The sequence below is a fragment of the Hemitrygon akajei genome, chromosome 31, assembly GCF_048418815.1.
Source record: "Hemitrygon akajei chromosome 31, sHemAka1.3, whole genome shotgun sequence".
In the NCBI taxonomy this organism is placed as follows: domain Eukaryota; kingdom Metazoa; phylum Chordata; class Chondrichthyes; order Myliobatiformes; family Dasyatidae; genus Hemitrygon; species Hemitrygon akajei.
In genome coordinates, this window is record NC_133154.1 from 29,128,074 (window position 1) to 29,146,584 (window position 18,511).

At 44.5% G+C, this 18,511-nt stretch overlaps 1 protein-coding gene and 1 pseudogene across 1 annotated transcript in view; one reads left to right on the forward strand and one right to left on the reverse strand.

Annotated features, from left to right (window-relative positions):
- LOC140719013 (guanylate-binding protein 1-like) overlaps positions 1-18,511 on the forward strand; it is a 637,966-nt gene that overhangs the window by 244,647 nt on the left and 374,808 nt on the right. The gene's annotated exons all lie outside the window — the stretch shown is intronic.
- Positions 1,893-6,109, reverse strand: LOC140718979 (guanylate-binding protein 1-like; annotated as a pseudogene).

Here is an 18,511-nt window from a genome sequence, read left to right on the forward strand (position 1 = left end):
GTTTCCCTCTCTCAGGGAGAGATCTATACACTGATTGAGAGTGACCTGTATACAAACTGGTGACTCTCCGCCACTCTCACTCAGGAAGTGAACTATACTATCTAGTGTCTCTCGGTCCCTCATGTTCATGATGATATCTATGCACTCTGTTTCTCAGTCTATGTCTATAAGGGTTGGATCCTGAGACTCTTGTTCGGAGATGAGACAATTGCTAATCACTGAACATTAGAAGCTCACCTCCAGCTGTTCAATGTGTTTGCCACTGTTGTTCATGGATCTTTTGAAGAAGATATTGAATGCCTCTGTACTCTTCATATTGTAATACTCTGTGAGTTTGCTCATAGTAGGACAGTTAGATTCTGAGAATTTTTTCATTCCTTCATCATAGAATTTCAGGGCTTCATCTAATGCTGCTTGGTTTTCCACCTCCATTAATTTGGCGACACAGCTCTCCACACATGGTAGGACCCCATCCGCCATCATACCCACATACACCTTGATCAATTCAACAAATCCTGTGTGGGAAGTTTCTGGAGATAAGTACCTGGGGATCTGATCACACCCTCAATTCCCACTCTCCATATCACAAGGTACCCAACCCATTCTCATTCACTTCCAATGGGATCCCACCCTCTGCAATTCTCTCCTATCAGTCATACTCCCAATGAGACCCCACCCCTTTCCCATTCAATAGAACCCCACACCTCCCCATTCACTCGTAGTGAACTCTATCTCTTTCATCCTACCCTCAACACACTTGCTGGCATCCCACACCATCCCACTCATTCCCATTCACTTCCATTGTCCACACTTGCAATGAGATCTCAACGGTTTCCCATTCACTTCCCTTGTACACAATTCCAAAGGCATCCAAATCCCTTCCCATTTAATCCCACTGTCCACATTCCTGTAGACTGATAGTATATTCCCATTCCAGGTGAGTGTTTCAGGCCAAGACCCTTCACCTGGAAAGGAAAGAGGGAAATCAGGATAAGAATGTGGGGGAGAAGGAGGAAGAAGTCCAAGGTGGTAGGTGATAGGTGAAACCAGGAGAGGAGGAGGAGGTGAAGTAAAGAATTGGGAAGTCAATAGGTGAAAATGATAAAAGGCTGAAGTAGGGGGTGATGTGATAGTAGATGACTGAAGATCATGGCAAAAAGGGAAGGATAGAGCAGCAGAGGGAGGGGATGGGCAGGTAAGAAGTTTGAGAAATCCATGTTCATGCCATGAGGTTGGAGACTACCCAGAGAGAATAGACCCTGGCCTCATCGTGGCAAAAGAGGCCATGCACAGACTTGTTGGAATGTAACGGGAAGTACAATTGAAATAGCTGGTCACAAGGAAATCCTGCTTTTTTTGGTGGATTGAGTGAATGTGCTCAACATGATTGCATGAACATTGATTTCTTGAACTCCAGTAATTCCCATCCCCACCCATCTCCTTCAACAGTCCCCATTCTTGCTTCCCTCTCACACCTTCTCTTCTCACCTGCCCATCAACTCCATCTGGTGCACTAACCCCTTCCATTTCTTCCATGGTCTTCAGTCCTCTCTTATCAGATTCACTCTTCTCCTGCCTTCATCTCTTTCACCAATCCACTTCCCAGCTCCTTTCTTCACCCTTCCCCCCTCCCAGTTTCACCTATCACCTGCCAACTTTTTTCCTCCTCCCCCCCCCCCATCTTCTTATTCTGATTCCTCCCCTCCTTTTTCAGTCCTGATGAAGGGTCTTGGCATGAAATGTCAACTGTTTATTCTTTTCCATAAATGTTGCTTGGCCTGCTGAGTTCCTCCAGCATTTTGTGTGTGGTACTTTGGATTTCCAACATCTGCAGAATTTCCCATGCCAGGTAGGTGTGTTATACTGAAGAGAAGTGGTGAGGTTTTGCCCGGTTACTCACTCCTGCCTGTGACCAGCTGACCCCCAACAACTCTCTTGACTTTCTTGTGGGTGTGAATGTAATTGATGAGGTTCTGCCGTTCCTTGATGAAATCCTCATCCAGATCCTTATCCTCCAATTCCTGGAGCTGCTCAATATTATTTGGGTTTGTGGGAAAGGGAAATGCAAAGCAGCGACGTGAGGGAAAATGATTGCGGATACACCTGCGGATTTCATTATATTTCTTGTCCTGTTCACTGATCTCACCTGTAAAACAAAACGGGAATCACCCTTAATGGGTCTGTTCTCCCATTGCCAACATGGTGACTGTTACCCACAGGGCTGTGGGGAGGAATAGGAGAAAGACAGGAAGGAAATAGAGGGGAGGCAGTTTGCGAGGTGTGATGGTGAGGGACAGGATTTGTGGGAGGGGCATTGAGTGCATTGCAGTTGGATCATGGAGAGGAATGATGTGACATTGGTGTCATACAGTGTAGCTGAGGGTCATATTAATTGAGAGCGGCACCTGCCAATCAGATGAAATTCTGATGGGAAGGAATTGTCAGAAAGGTGCATTTATACCATCAAACCAGACAATGTGTACTTTGGTATTAAGTAATTGCAGAAAATTGTGAGGTAATGTGAATGTGAACAGGGCAGAGGAATGCAGAGTAAGTGGGTAATGAGAGGTGTGAAGGGGCTGGGAGACCCTGGAGTGTGTGTGCACAGATTCTCGAAGGTAATAGTTTGCCCCTTCCTCCACCACCCTTTCACACACTGACTTCAGTGCTCCCTCCCTTCTCTGGCCCCTTTCCAAGTCCCCCTATTTCCTCAGAGACCGGCACTGCCACATACTCACTGTCCTTCAATTTCAGAATGTACTCCAGGTACTCATTTGGAGTCACAGGTTTTCCATCAATCTTCATTCTCAGAGTCAAATCACGAATCAACCAGACAAATTCAGGGAAGAAACGGACAAAGTTCCAACTATTACAGCCATCGGGCTGGGACTTCATCTGGATTCGCTTAGACAGTTCAGTGACAAAACTGGGAGCAACATCAAGGATAAAGGATTGAAGGGTTGGCAGGAATGTAGTGAGGTATGTCAGTTACTATAAAGATCTGCCCCTGAGACAGAGATACTGAAAGACTCTAGTCAGTGTACAGATGAGACAGACAGACACAGAGAGAGAGACAGACAGACAGACAGACAGAGAGAGACAGATCAACAGAGAAAGGCAAGGACAGACAGACAGACAGTGATCTCCCTCTCAGTGAACCACTGGTCAGTGCACAGATCTCTCCCTCAGAGAGAGTGTGACTGAGAGATGCTTGTCATTATGGAGATATCTAAATGAGAGAGACAGACTGACAGATACGGGTCAGTGTACAGATATCCCACTGAGCTTGATGGACTGAAACAATGGTCAGTGTACAGATCTCCTACTCAGCAAAACAGACTGAAACGCTGGCTAGTGTACAGATCTCCCTCTTGGCAAGATGGACTGAAACACTGACCAGAATACAGATCTCCCCCTCAGAAAGAGGGTGACGAAGAGACGCATGTCTTTGTACAGATTTCTCGCTGAGAGTGAGGGTTGCGATGAGTAAAAGGCAAAGCTGCAGTTACTTGAGAACTCAGTATTTCAAGGAATATTGTAATTTTGATCAAGAACACAGGAGGTGTATGATTTAGATGCAGACAGCTGGGATCAAGTAAATCATTGAATGCCAGAGTAAACTCAAGATGGAAATTTGCAGGGCAAAAGGGAGAATTAAGTGACTTTAGCTAAGAAAATTTCTATGTTGAATTCTAAGTGACTTTACAAATATATTAATGAAAGAAGAGTAACTTGGGGAAATAAGACCCCTGAAAGATGGAAATGTATTTGTGGAACTGCTAGAGATGGGCACAGTTCTCAAGGATTATTTCACTGTCACAGTGGACAGTGAAGAGGAGTACCAGCAAGTGCAGTGCCATCTTGGTCAGCTGGGCTCAGAAATGTCAAATGGAATTCAGATAAGTACGTAGAGTTACATTTTGGAAGTACTATTCATTGTAGTACTTTTGAATACAAAAGTTCTCGATATCTTTGTACAACAGAAGGACCTTGGAGCAAAGTGCATGGTTCCCTTAAAGGGCAGTCACAAGAAGAGGATGGGGGTGTGAAGAAAGTTTTTGACAGGTGTCCTTCATCAGTTAACGCAGTAAGTTTGAAGTGGGTGGTTGCACTCCGATTGAACAAAGCATTGGTACGGTCACACCTGGGAGTACTGTGTACAGTCCTGGTCATGTGGTTGTAGCAAGGATGTGATTAAACCAGAAAGAGAATAAAGAAACATTTAGAAGGATGTTGCCAGGAGTCATGGAACTGAGAGGTTAGACACCTTGTCCTTTATTCTTTGGAGCACAGAAAATTGAGGGGTGATCTCACAGCTGTAATAACAAAATCATGAAGGGCATTCATAGGGTCAGTGGTCTTTGTTTGCAAGGTTGGGGAAATGAAAACTACAGGATATAATATTATGGTTAGAATGAAATGATTAATAAGAACCTGCAATGTATTTTTATACACAAATGGTGGTGATTATATTGAACCAGCCAGCAGAGGAATTGGGTGAGGCATGTACATTAGCCACATTTATGAAGTATGTGGACAGGTATGAAGATGATGAGAATTCCGAGGGATATGGGAACTTGCTGGAAAATGGGATCAGCTTGAGAATACATTTTAGTCCGTATGGACAAGCATGGCTGAAGGGATGCCTTCCCTGCTGTATAACTTAATGACTCTGTGATTGAGAGACAATGGTCAGTATACAGATATATGCCAAAAGAAAGGGATAGAAAAACATCAGTCCATGCACAGATATCCCACTGACAGAGACCGGGGCTGAGATAATCTGATCAGTGTACAATATCTCCCCAAGACAGTGGGACTGAGACACATCAGTCACTGTGCAGTTATACCCAAGAGAGAGGCACTGAGGGACACTGGTCACTTTTGAGATATCACCCTGAAAGAGAAGGATTGAGAGACACCAGTGAAGGATACTGTAGGTCTTGCAGGGATTGCTGGTCCATGTTTCTTTGACCATTGTAAATGAGGATGCTGCTCAGAAGGATAGCCAGTGAGTAGATGGAGCGATCATTGTCAATGTCTCCCTGCAGGTAAGATGGACAACCAGTTAGTGAGAGCTCTTGCTCAGAGATCAGTCTAACAGATAACCATCCCATTTCTGGAAATTTCTTGCTCAGTATTTACAAAGGTTGGTGGGTGAGGCTTCACTCCACAGCATCCTTCCTGTCAATGCCACCAGTGGCAGATGTATGGCCAAGGGAAGCCTTACAGACCGAGTCTCCACCACTGCTCACCACCACAGTGCTGGGGGAGATCACACTATCATGGTACTTTAACATCCTTTTCATTTGGGAGGTTGGGGATAGGAAATGGTGTGAGTGAGATAGGAAACTTGGAGTAGGTGATGAGCTTAGACCACATGCAGTTCCAATGGAAAATATGGCAGAATTCCTCCCTGAAGCTCAGCATGAACCTGGGATGACAATCTTAGTTAATTATGTAACAAATTAATTAATTTTTAATTTAAATTGATATTGTAAACAGCATTTAAATGTCTGCACTGCCTGTGGAGGGATTTGAACTCTGGTCTGTAGATCATTCCTCTGTCTGTGGGTTACTTATTTGGTAAAGAAACCACTGTTCTGAGGAGGGGGATAGTTGAGAAGGAGTGGACTGACCTTCTCAGGATTTCCCAGACCCTCAGTGTCCAACAACAGGAGGACCTCATTTGGTCTCTGAGGCAGGGATCGACATCACATCCAGATCCCTTTGGTGTGAGCCTGGACGGTTGAATCCACTGAGAATCCTGCAGAGGGGGAGGGGGAGAAAAGAAAGAGTGAGAGTGAGTGATAAACTTTCCCAGGTCTCAGAATAATTTCTGCAAGACAGATAGTAAAGAGAGTTGAAAGGTTAGAGGTGGAATTTTACAGCCACTGCCCTTACCATTCTTGTCTCCCGTGAGAAAGTTCATGAGGTAGGACCTCCCTGTACGAGCAGCACCAACCACAGCCACAACAACCATTGGATCGTCGATGGACTGGAGGACCTTCAGAGCCTTTGGGTTAAGTACCAGCTTCTCATCTATGTTGTAAACCAGCTGCAAGGGTTTCTCCATCTTCTGTTTGGTGGCAGTAGGGTCCTCGGTTACTGATATCTGACAGACCTTCCCAAAATATTTACAAATTCAGTGCAAGGGAATGACACACTGATTGAATGACAGTAAACGGAACAGGCAAATAAAAGAGCACATCATCAAAACAACTACATCTCAATCCTGAGTCCCGAGAGTCGATCCTGAACTTTAATATTACTCAGTGGGATTTGTTACCTACAGTATATAGCAATCCCTGACACCATGGATTGTAACCCAGCATCTAAATCACTACTGGGGATCTGTTATTTTATTTATACTCCCTCTGAATACCTTGAATAGATTATGGCCTATACCTTACTCCTAGGAATCTGTAATTCAACATATAATCTCCCCAAATCCCTGCATTAGATCCAAGCCTCAAAAGCACTTCCAGTGATCCGTTTATTTTCTATATAGAAACCTCTAACCCCCTGGATGAGGGCTCAAGCTGGAGCTCACTCCAAGGATCCTACTGTTGTATAGCATAACACCCCAAAGAACCTCTCTGTCACTCACTACTAGGGATCTGTTGCGATATTGTCATGGTCCTGACTGAACTGCAGCAGGCATCCAAGATCCAGCCCTTCAATATCTTGGGGTATGGTTATCTGCCACTGTCCCTTACAGACCCAGACTATCAAATATTGCCTGCTGCATTCCTTCATGGAAAGTCTGTACTTGAGGGCCTTGTGCCGAGCACTCAGTGTTCAATCATACGAGTTCTATTTCTCGAACTACTGTTTGTGATTTTGCTTTTAGATTTTGTTTGTATCATCTTGTTTATTTTGGTCTGAATTAATTCTGGACTTTACTTTGCACTTGGGTTAAACACCATCCATAGGTCTCTTGTTACAGCACGATTGAGCTATTATGATCTCAGCAAAGTACAAATGTCTGCAAACCACATTGGCCTGCCAGGGAGCAAACTATAGGGAGACCTGACAATATGCTTTGGGAGATCCTTACACTTTCCAGAAATTCTGATACTCCAGTGAGCAAGATCCAAGTGGCTACCAGTTCCAGTCACATTCAAGCTGGAGACTCTCAATACGAGATCTATCCCCCATCAGGAAGGCCTCAAAGCCCCCTGCTTGTCTCTTGCAAAAGAACTAACCAAATCCCCTAAAGCACCACTCTCGTCTGTCTGACAGAACTGGTCCTCACCCTGAAATTGTTTTCTTTTGGCTCCCCCAGTTTGCAGTTCCTGCTCCTTACAGTTACTGTTCTATAGATTTGCTAAGTATGCCTGCAGGAAAATAATCTCAGGGTTGTATGTGGTGACATCTATGTACACTGATAATACATTTACTTTGAGCTTTGAATGCCCACTTTCTCTGAACCCAAGGGATAGCCATGGACGCTTGCATGGGCCCAAGTTATGCCTGCCTCTTTGTCGGCTGTGTAGCACAGTTTATGTTCGAAACCTTGCCCAGTTTTACTCCCCAACTGTTCCTCCACTACATTGACGACTATGTTGCTGCTGCTTCATGCACCTATGCTGAGTTCATCAATTTTATCAATATTGCCTCCAACTTCCACCCTGCACTTCACTTAACTTGGTCCATCTCTGACACTTCACTTCAATTTCTTACTCTCTCTGTCTCCATCTCTGGAGAGAAACTGACATCTTTTATAAACCTAGTGATTCTTGATTCTACTTTTTCAGTAGCTCAGGCTCGGTGAGTGTCACTGTCAAAGCCGAACAGAAATTGAGAGAGAGACAGTATAGAAGGAGTGTCAGGAGGGGCCGGATGGACCCAAACACAGGACGTAGGCACTGAAGTACTAGGGGGAGGACAGAATGGGGATGCCATGGCACTTAAGCGTAGCTGGGGTTCAGGCAGATAGAGTTCAGGCAGGCGGAGCGGAGCGGCTCCCGAAGTCAGGTAGGCAGGCTCCCGGGATTCAGGCAGACAAGCAGACAGGTCCCCGGGTTCTGGCAGGCAGGTTCTCGGGGTTCAGGCAGGCAAGTAGATAGGTCCCTGGGTTCAGGCAGGCAGGCAGAGTGGAGCGGGTTCCCGAAGTTCCAGTCAGGTAAGCAGGCTCCCGGGGTTCAGGCAGGCAGGCAGACAGACAGGTCTAGGTGGCAATAGGCTAGCGGAGAGCTCTCCCTGGGCATGTATCCCGGGTAGGGGCACCTCCCAGGCGGAAACACCAGAGGCCTGGGCACAACGCGGACCCCTAGGCGGGTGCAGGACACTATCCCAGGGTTTGGGCGGAAGAGAAGGAGGGGGCAGAACCCCCGCCGGGCCACGGCGGTTTGGTCAGATCTGCCAGACGGAGGCAAGGGATAGGAACGGGGATAGGTCCAGGGGGACCAACACAACAGCCATGACAACGGGAAATTCGGAAACAGCTGACAGACAGCTCGACGGCGCGAAAACAAAACCGAGCAGAGAAGCGGGACCAGAGCATGGGAAGAAAGGTGGGAGAGCGGACCAACCTGGCAGTACTGGTACGGGCAGAGAAGCATGATGAAGAATAGGTCTGAGCCCAGGCGAGATAACAGAATGAGGAGACGAGTTCGGAGCCAGCTGAGAAACAGGAAACAGAACAAAACGACCATCCATCTGGTCCCAGTCCCAAGGCCCCTTATAAACACCTGCAGCTCAATGAGTTACAGGTGTGTCTCCTTGAACCAGGAGGGTCCTAACAAGATCACGGGTGACGGGAGGGACAACTGCAGGACCCGGAGTCCGGAGCCCCCGGACCGGATCAAAACCCAGAACGCAGTTCCGGATCGGACCCTGACAAGGAGCAGATTTGGGTAAGGCCGTTTTTTTTTTTTGGCTTCACAGGCATGGCAAGTGTCGGCATCAGAGGCCTAAACTCAAATGCAGATAAAAAGAAGATAGGATCAAGGAGAGTGGCTAATATTGGAGTGTGCCAGAGATAGAGTGGGAAGGCTTTGGCTTTACAGGCAAGAGAAAACTCTGTAGATGCTGGTAATCAAAGCAACAAACACGACATGCTGAAATAACTCAGCAGACCAAACAGCATCTATGGAAAAGAGTAAACAGTCGACATTAAAGTCTGGCAGTGTGGTAGTGAAAGGGAACTCATTAGTTAGGGGTCAGAAACGAGATTCTGTGACTGCAAAGGAATCACCAGGATTGTGTGTACCCTAGGCTGCTAGGGTCCAGTATGTATCAGAGTGGCAGCAGGATATTCTCACGGGGGAGGTTGAAGAGCCAGAGGTCGTGGTGCATATTGGCATCAATGACAGAGGCAGAAAATGGAAAGAGATCCTGCATAACAAGTATATATAGTTAGGAAAGAGGCTGAAGAGAAGGATCAACAAGCTACAAATCTCCAGATTACCAGCGGTGTCATGCTTAGAGCAGGTAGGAATGGGGTGATACCATGGATCAATGAGTAGCTGAGGAGGTGGTGCAAGGGACAGGGTTTCAAGTTCTTGAATCATTGGAACATTATAACCATATAACAATTACAGCATGGAAACAGACCATCTCAGCCCTTCTAATCCGTGCTGAATGCTTACTCTCAGCTAGTCCCACTGATCCGCACTCAGCCCATAACCCTCCATTCTTTTCCTGTCCATATACCTATCCAATTTTACTTTAAATGACAATACCGAACCTGCCTCTACCACCTCTACTGGAAGCTCGCTCCACACAGCTACCACACTTTGATTAAAGAAATTCCCCTTAAACTTTTGCCCCCTAACTCTCATGTCCTCTTGTTTGAATCTCCCTTACTCTCAATGGAAAAAGCCTATCCACGTCAACTCTATCTATACCCCCTCATAATTTTAAATACCTCTATCAAGTCCCCCCTCAACCTTCTACACTTCAAAGAATAAAGACCTAACTCGTTCAACCTTTCCCTGTAACGTAGGTACTGAAACCCAGGCTACATTCTAGTAAATCTTCTCTGTACTCTCTCTGTTTTGTTGACATCTTTCCAAAAATTCAGTGACCAGAACTGTACACAATACTCCAAAGTCGGCCTTACTACTGCCTTGTACAATTTTAACATGACATCCCAACTCCTATACTCAATGCTCAGATTTATAAAGGCCAGCATACCAAAAGTTTTCTTCACCACCCTATCTACATGAGATTCCACCTTCAGGGAACTATGCACCATTATTCTTAGATCACACTATTCTACTGCATTCTTCAATGCCCTACCATTTACCATGTTTGAACTATTTGGATTATTCCTACCAAAATGTAGCACCTCACACTTATCAGCATTAAACTCCATCTGCCATCGTTCAGCCCACTCTTCTAACTGGCCTAAATCTCTCTGCAAGCTTTGAAAACCTACTTCATTATCCACAACGCCACCTACCTTAGTATCATCTGCATACTTACTTATCCAATTTACCACCCCATCATCCAGATCATTAATGTATATGACAAACAGCATTGGACCCAGTACAGATCCCTGAGGCATACCACTAGTCACTGGCCTCCAACCTGACAGACAGTTATCCACCATTACTCTCTGGCATCTCCCATCCAGCCACTGTTGAATCCATTTTACTAATTCAATATTAATACTTAACAATTGAACCTTCCTAACTAACCTTCCATGTGGAACCTTGTTAAAGGCCTTACTGAAGTCCATATAGTCTACATCCACTGCTTTACCCTCGTCAACTTTCATCGTAACCTCTTCAAAAAATTCAATAAGATTTGTCAAACATGACCTTCCACGCACAAATCCATGCTGATTGTTCCTAATCAGACCCTGTCTATCCAGATAATTTTCTAGGGAAGGAGAGACCTGTACAAGAGGAGTGGGTTGCACCTGAACTGAAGGGGAACCAATATCATGCCTGGATGATACGTGAGTACGTGAGTGAGGTACTTGATGAGTACTTAGCTTAAGTATTTACCAAAGAAAAGCATTTGGAGAACCAGGAGATCAGGGCTGAGTACATAAATATGTTAGGGAGTTTAGAAGTCAAGGAGGAAGAAGTGTTGGGTCTCCTAATGAGCATGAAGGTAACAAATCACTAGGATTTGATGGGATTTATCACAAGTTATTGAAGGAGGCAAGAGGCGAGATTGCTGGGGCCTTGACCTGTATCTTCATGTCATCTCTAGCCACAGGTGACATCCTGGAGGACTGGTGAGTGGCTAATGTTGTACCTCTATTTAAGCTGGGAACAAAGGAAAATCCTGGGAACTATTGACCGGTGAGTCTCATGTCAGTTGTAGGGAAATTGCTGGAGAAAGTTCTTTGGGATAGGATATATGAGCATTTGGAAACTCATGGTACAACTAGAGAGCAAAGCAACACACACATAATGCCAGAGGAATTCAGCAGGCCAGTCAGCATTTATGGAAAAAAATTTCAGGCCAAGACCCTTCAGCAGGACTGGAGAAAAAAAAAGATGAGTAGATTTAAAAGGTGGGAGATGGGAGACAGAAACACAAGATGATAGGTAAAACTGGGAGCAGGAGGGATGAGGTAAAGAGCTGGGAAAGATAGAAGCCTATGAAAGAAAGAAAAGGGGGAAGGAACACCGGAGGGAGTTGATGGGCAGGCAAGGCGAGAATGTGAGAGATGGAAAAGGGGATGGGGACTGCTGAAGGAGAGGGCGGGGGGCATTACCAGAAATTCAAGAAATTAATGCTCTTTCAATTGTTTTGGGGGCTACCTAGATGAAATACAAGGTGTTTTCTTCCAATCTGAACCTGGCCTCATCATGATGGTAGAGGAGGCCATGGATTAACAAATACAGAATGGGAATGGGAAGTGGAATTAAAATGGGTGGCCCAATGTAGATGTGGAGACTGTTTCACTGAGCACCTACACTCTGTCTGCCAGTAGCCACCCATTTTAATTCCACTTCCCATTCTGATATGCTCCGCTATCATGATGAAGCCACACCTTATATTCCATTTGGGTAGCCTCAAGGCTGATGGCATGAACATCGATTTCTCAAACTTCAGGTAATGCACCTCACCCCCACTTTACCACTTTCCATTTCCTCATGTTATCTCCTTGCCCACCCATCACCTCTGTCTGCGGCTCCTCCCTACGTTTTCTTTCTTCCTTGGCCTTCTGTCTCTTTCATATATCAGACTCCTCCTTCTTTAGCCCAGTATTTCTATCACCAATCAACCTCTGAGCTATTTTCTTCATCCCTCTCCCTCCTGGTTTTATCTATCAGTTGTGTTTCTCTAAAACCTCCCTCTACTTTTAAATCTACTCTTCACCTTTGTTTCTCTGGACCTGTCAATGGGTCTCAGCCTGAAACGTCAACTGTACTTTTTCCATAGATGTTGTCTGGCCTGCTGAGTTCCTCCAGCATTTTGTGTGTGTGTTGCTTGGATTTCCAGCATCCGCAGATTTTCTCTTGTTAGAGTGAACCTGCATGGCTTTGTTTGGTGCAGGTTATGTTTTCCAAACGGACTGATGTTTTTCAAGGTGACAAGACAGATTGATGAGGATAGGGAAGTGGATGATGTCTTCATGGATTTTAATACAGCATTTGACAAAGATCCCTCATGGGAAGCTAATCTAGAAGTTTAAGTTGCTTGGGGTCCATAGCAAATTAGCCATTTGAATTCAGAACTGGCTTGTGCATAAGAGAAAGAGCGTAATGGTGGAAGGGACTTACTCGAGCTGGAGGTTGGTAATTAGTGATGTTCCACAGGGATCTGTGCTGGTACCTCTGCTGTTTGTGATATATATACAGCAACTGACCTGGATTAAAATGTAGTTGGGTGGGTTAATAAATTTGCAGATAATACCAAGATTGGTGGAGTTGTGGATAGCGTAGAAGACTGGCAAAGAATACTGTACAATATAGACCAGTTGCAGATATGGGCAAAGAAATGGCAGATGGAGTTTAACCCAGATCAGAGTGATCATGGGATCCAAGTTCATAATTTCTTCAAAGTGGCTAAACAGATCGATATGCTGGTTAAAAAAGGGTTATTGAATGCTTGCTTTTATTAGTCAAGGCATTGAGTTCAAAAGTCAAGAGGTTATGTTGCAACTTTATAAGACTCTGGTGAGGCCATATCTGGAGTATTGCATTAAGTTCTGGTCACCCCGCTATAGGAAGGATGTGGAGATTTTGGAGAGGGTGCAGAAGAGGAAAAACACGATGCTGTCTATTTAGACGGCAGAGGGCATGTGCTATCAGGAGAGGCTAGAGTACCTTGGGTTGCTTTCTCTGGAGTGGCAGAGGCTGAGATGAGATCAGATAGAGGTTTCTAAGATTAAGAGAGGAATATATAAAATAGACAGGGTGTATCTGTTTCACAGGGTTGAAAAATGAGTGAATGCATTGAAGGTAAAAGGGGTTGGTTCAAAGGATATGTGGGAGGTAAGTTTGTTACTGAGTGTGGTGGATGCCTGGTATGGTGGGAGAGGCAAATACATTAGATGTTATTAAGAGATATTTCGATAAGCACATGATTGGAAGGAAGATGGAGGGATATAGACATGGTGTAGGTAGGAGGGATTTGTGTTTGGGTGTTTTTGATTTGCTTTTTAGTTGGTTCAGCACAACATTGTCAGCTGAAGAGCCTGTTCCTGCGCAGTACTGTTCTATGTTCTATGCCAGTTTTTAAAAATGTCTCTTTTAAAAATACGATTCCCTTTTCACAGTTTCTTTGCCTCTACCTCATCAGTTCCCAGGATGTAGCTTTCCATTCCATTCCATTTCCATGTAACTGGGGAAAGGTTGCAGAGAGACTTGGTCAGTTTAGGAGAGTGGGCAAAGAAATGGCAGATGAGATACAATATTGAGAAATATACGGTTGTATATTTTGTAAGAAGAAACAATCAGGCAGATTATTATTTAGATGGGGAGAAAATTCAAAAATTGGAAGTGCAAAGGGACTTGGGGGTCCTAGTGCAGGATAACCTAAAGGTTAAACAAGAGGTTAGATCGGCAGTAAGGAAAACAAATGCTATGTTGGCATTCATTTCAAGAGGAATAGTGTATAAGAGTAAGGAGGTGTTAATGAGGCTCTATGGGGCACTGGTGAGACCCCATTTGGAATACTGTGTGCAGTTTTGGGTCCCCTATCCTAGAAAGAATGCGCTGATGTTGGAGAGAGTTCAGAGAAGATTCACTGGGATGATTCCTGGAATGCAGGGACTAACATATGAGGAGCGTTTGTCAGCTCTTGGATTGTATTCATTTGAGTATAGAAGAATGAGAGGGGATCTCATAGAAACATTTCGAATGTTGAAAGGGTTGGACAGAGTAGATGTGGAAAGGCTGTTTCCCTTGGTGGGTGAGTCCAGGACAAGAGGTCACAGTCTTAGAATTAGAGGGTACCCATTTAAAACAGAGATGAGGAGAAATTCTTTTAGCCAGAGGGTCGTGGATTTATAGAATTCATTGCCACATACAGCTGTGGAGGCCCAATCATTGAGGGTGTTTAAGGAGGAGATTGATAGGTATCTAATTAGTCAGAGTATCAAGGGATATGGGGAAAAAGCCAGAAATTGGAACTAGATGGGAGAATAGTTTAGTTCATGGTGGAGTGGCAGAGTAGACTCGATGGGCCGAATGGCCTACTTCTGCTCCTTTGTCTTGTGATCTTGTGACTCCAGAACATCAGAGATGTCCTCCTTCTTTTAAGGTTGGAGTTTCCTTACCTTTATTATTGATGCTGCCCTCACCCACATCTCCATTACTCATTCATTCAAGCTCACCCTATCTTCCCACCGCCCGAATTCCTCGTCCTTGCATACCACCCCATCAGCCTGAGTATCCAACACATTATCCACCGCAACCTCTGCTATCTTCAAAGCGATTCTACCACTAAACATGTATTTACCTTTTCCCCTTCACTTTCTGCAAGGATCACTCCCTGTGATTACCCTGACTGTTCGTCCCTCCCCAGTAATCTCCCTCAACATATTTTTCCCTGAAAGGGGCCTAAGCACTATACATGCCCATAGACCTCTGCCCTCACTTCCATTCAGGGATTGCAAACAGTCCTTCCAGGTGAGGCAACACTTCATCTGTGAATCTGCTGAGTGTGTCTATTCTGTCCACTGCTCCAGATGTGGACTCCTCTCAGTTGGTGAGACCTGTCGTAAATGTGGACTTAACTTCATTGATCACCTCCTCACCATGCACTAGATGTGGTATTTTCCAGTGGCCAAACATTTAAATTCCAATTCCCATACCTGTTCTGACAAATCCATTCATGACCTGCTCTTGTGCCAAGATGAGGCCATCGTCAGGGTGGAGGAGCAAATACTTAAATTCCATGTGAGTACCCTCCATCCTAGTGGCATGAATATCGATTTCTCCTTCTGGTGAACAAGTCCACACCCCTCCTCCCCCATTTCCCACTCTGACCTTTTCTACCATCAAACCTTCTAAATGGAGCAAGCTTTCTCTGAACCCATTATTTGGGATTACATAAACTACCTTGTCCCTGACTAGTGAGTCTCTCAAGTTTCCAAACTCACAAGACTACCTTAAGTGTGTGACGGTCAAAGGTAACACCTTGTTTCTTTTCACAGAAGAACTTGTTTCTCTCAAACATGACTTTTTTATACTTGGGACAAAATACTCTTCAAATTTTATCATCGGACTGTCCAATTTAAAGTTTGCCCCATCAACTTGAAAGTTTTTGTAGATGTCCAATACATCTTCACCAATTACGTCTAGAAAGATAGACACTTTCAATTTTTCCTCCGCCCCTCTGGCTCTACTCACTGCTAAATATGTATGTTCTGAATTGCTGTTTGAAGTGTTTACAGTTATAGAGTCATAGAGAAGTACTGCACAGAAGCAGGCCTTTCTATTCCATGCAGAAGGCGTTTAAACTGACTACAATGAACCTACACCAGGACTACAGCACTCCATATCCCTACTATCAATGTACCAGTCCGAACTTCTTGTAAATGTTTAATTTGAGGTCGTATGCCCCACTTGTGCTGGTAGCTCATTCCACACTTTCACGAACCTGAGTGTAGAAGCTTCCACTTACATTCCTCTGAAAACTCACCTTTCACCCTTAAGCCATGACCTCTGGTTGCAGTCCCACCCAACCTCACTGGAAAAAGCCTTTGGCAGATTTTGTAAACCTACTGCTAGTATTTCTACTGTTATGCTGTGAGGTATATTTATTTAAGCAGTTTTCTGCAAAAGTACTGTGTCCTGTTAGTAATAGTGTTTTGGCTTTGGCACATGAGTAAAGGAATACCCCTCACTTTATCGGAAATGAGCGCCATTGTTTATGTGCACATTGCACTGGATGAACTGTAATGGGCCCTTTAATTTTATTTTCTTTTTCTATAAGTTTATATACAAGACACAGTGAGAGGGTTACGTTTGTGGGCGCTCTTCTGCGATTCAGATGCTGTGTGAATGTTTGAATGCTGTATAAGGATTCATTATGTGGCTTATTTGTGTACTAAGCTAGTGTTTAAACTAGTGTTTGTGGAATGTGTGGTGTGTCCTAATTAAGGTACCTACTTTATTATGGATGCTGTGGGCCTTATGGTTTGGTGCAATTCAAAGAAGATATCCACAAGCAATGCTTTAGTTCTGAGCAGGGTCGATATTCGAATTCCCAATGAACTGCTACTTAGAGTGCTGAGTTCTGTAAAAGTGATGGGGAAAGTTACACTGATTGAACGGTATTTTGACCAATCTGCTGGTATGGATGTCATGTGAGACCAGACTGCAAGTGATGTGGCTGAAGTCGTGCTGCCCAATGGGATAGGAGCACCTGTAGAGACGAGGCCATGGACAGTTCATATCTCTGGAGAAGAGCGACCAGTACTTTCTGTTACAAATGTGGAGAAGATAGGTACTTCAAGCGAGAAATCATCAGAAAGTAAGTCAGTGGTTAATCAAACAGAGAAGAAAAGAAGCAAAACTATGGAGGGACCCAGTAAAGGACTGGCCTCACATTTCAGAGAGAACACGTTCCAATCAGTGTATTAAAGGCAACACGCGAATCCTGAAGGATTCTGGAACCAAACTCTGATGTGTCCATACTGATTGAAGGTGTGGATGCTGGAGCCATACTTGACACAGGTTTTCAAGTTTTTATTTTAGCAATTTTCTGCAAAAGCAGTGTCCTGTTAGTAATAGTATTTTGGCTTTAGCTAAAGATAAAGAATCATGATGTCCAACTTGGGTATGTTGTGTCAGCCAATCCGGTCTGTCTTGGTACGTGTTGTAACTTTCTGCCTAGTGGAAGATTCCGGAGAGCTGGGTGAGATGAAAGGGCAGTTCTCTGGTTTGTGTATTTTGAGCGGGACACACGGGAAGATGCCACAGAATACCCTTCGAAGGAGAGACCCCACTGTAAGAAGTGCTTTGTGCAGATGAATGGCTCCAAGGAGGAAGAGCCAATACTCCTGAGAGAGCCAGTTCGTTTGCGATGGTCTTCGAGGGAAGTTCGAACTGTGGCCGGTCTCCTTCACGCAGGACCTGGGTACCTGGGTTCGGAGCGTGAGTAAAGCGATAACACTGACTTCTCCAAAAATGAGCTTCAACGTTTAACTGTAATGGAGCCTTTTAAATGTCTTTTCCTTTTCTGTAACTCTTTGTTAAAGTTGAAAATTTGGTAAATATTTACTTTGTAATTTTATGACGGAATGCGATCTGTTCGTTTTCGGGCGAGCGATAACTTTACATGGAACACACCATTTGAACTCCAAATCATACTGACCGAACATGTATACTGTTTACGAAAGGTGGCCTTCTCACCGCTAAGTCAGGTGGCTGTTGGCAGAGTTAGCTAACGAGCCAAATTTGTAAACTAGCCGCACTGAGAGTATTATATATATTTTTTCCTTATAACTCGAGTCCTCTAGACCCGATTATCCATTAAATTGCCGGTAAAGTACATATAAAGTACAGATCGACTTAGATCAGTAATTTCCAAACGGAAGTGGTTACATGTCCTAAGGGAGCGTTAGGAGAAACAGAAGTCGTCAAGGGGCGTTCAAGATTCTTGGGGCGCGGGTGGTAAGCGACACCAAACTTTACGCATGAGACCTGACGACTATTAGTAGAACATACACTTAGGGAAAAAAAAAGGTTATTGCTTCTCTCACCTTAATATCTTGAACATCGAAACTGTGCACTCTCTTGCCAGCAGCTTCTCTCTGTCGGACCTAACGTCAACTGAAAGGGGAATAATATTCTCTCTTCCGACACTTGCGTGTTGTGCTGTTATTGGTGTAGCCATAGTGGACGCTGATTCGTTGAGTGTGAGAGTCTAACACAAACTTTGGTTGTAGCGTTCATTTGTTCAGCTTTAATTTTTGGACGCGGCTACTTTTATAACTTGCGTTTAGTCGCCTTACAGGAGTTGCAAAGCATTTTCCCTCCGCCTATCCCTTGTTTTGGGCGGCCATTTTTTTTTTACTTTGCATAAGCAGTTCGTTATTGCTGCGGTAATAGAGGCGCTTAGTTTGTTTTTGACGAAAAAGCGAGCC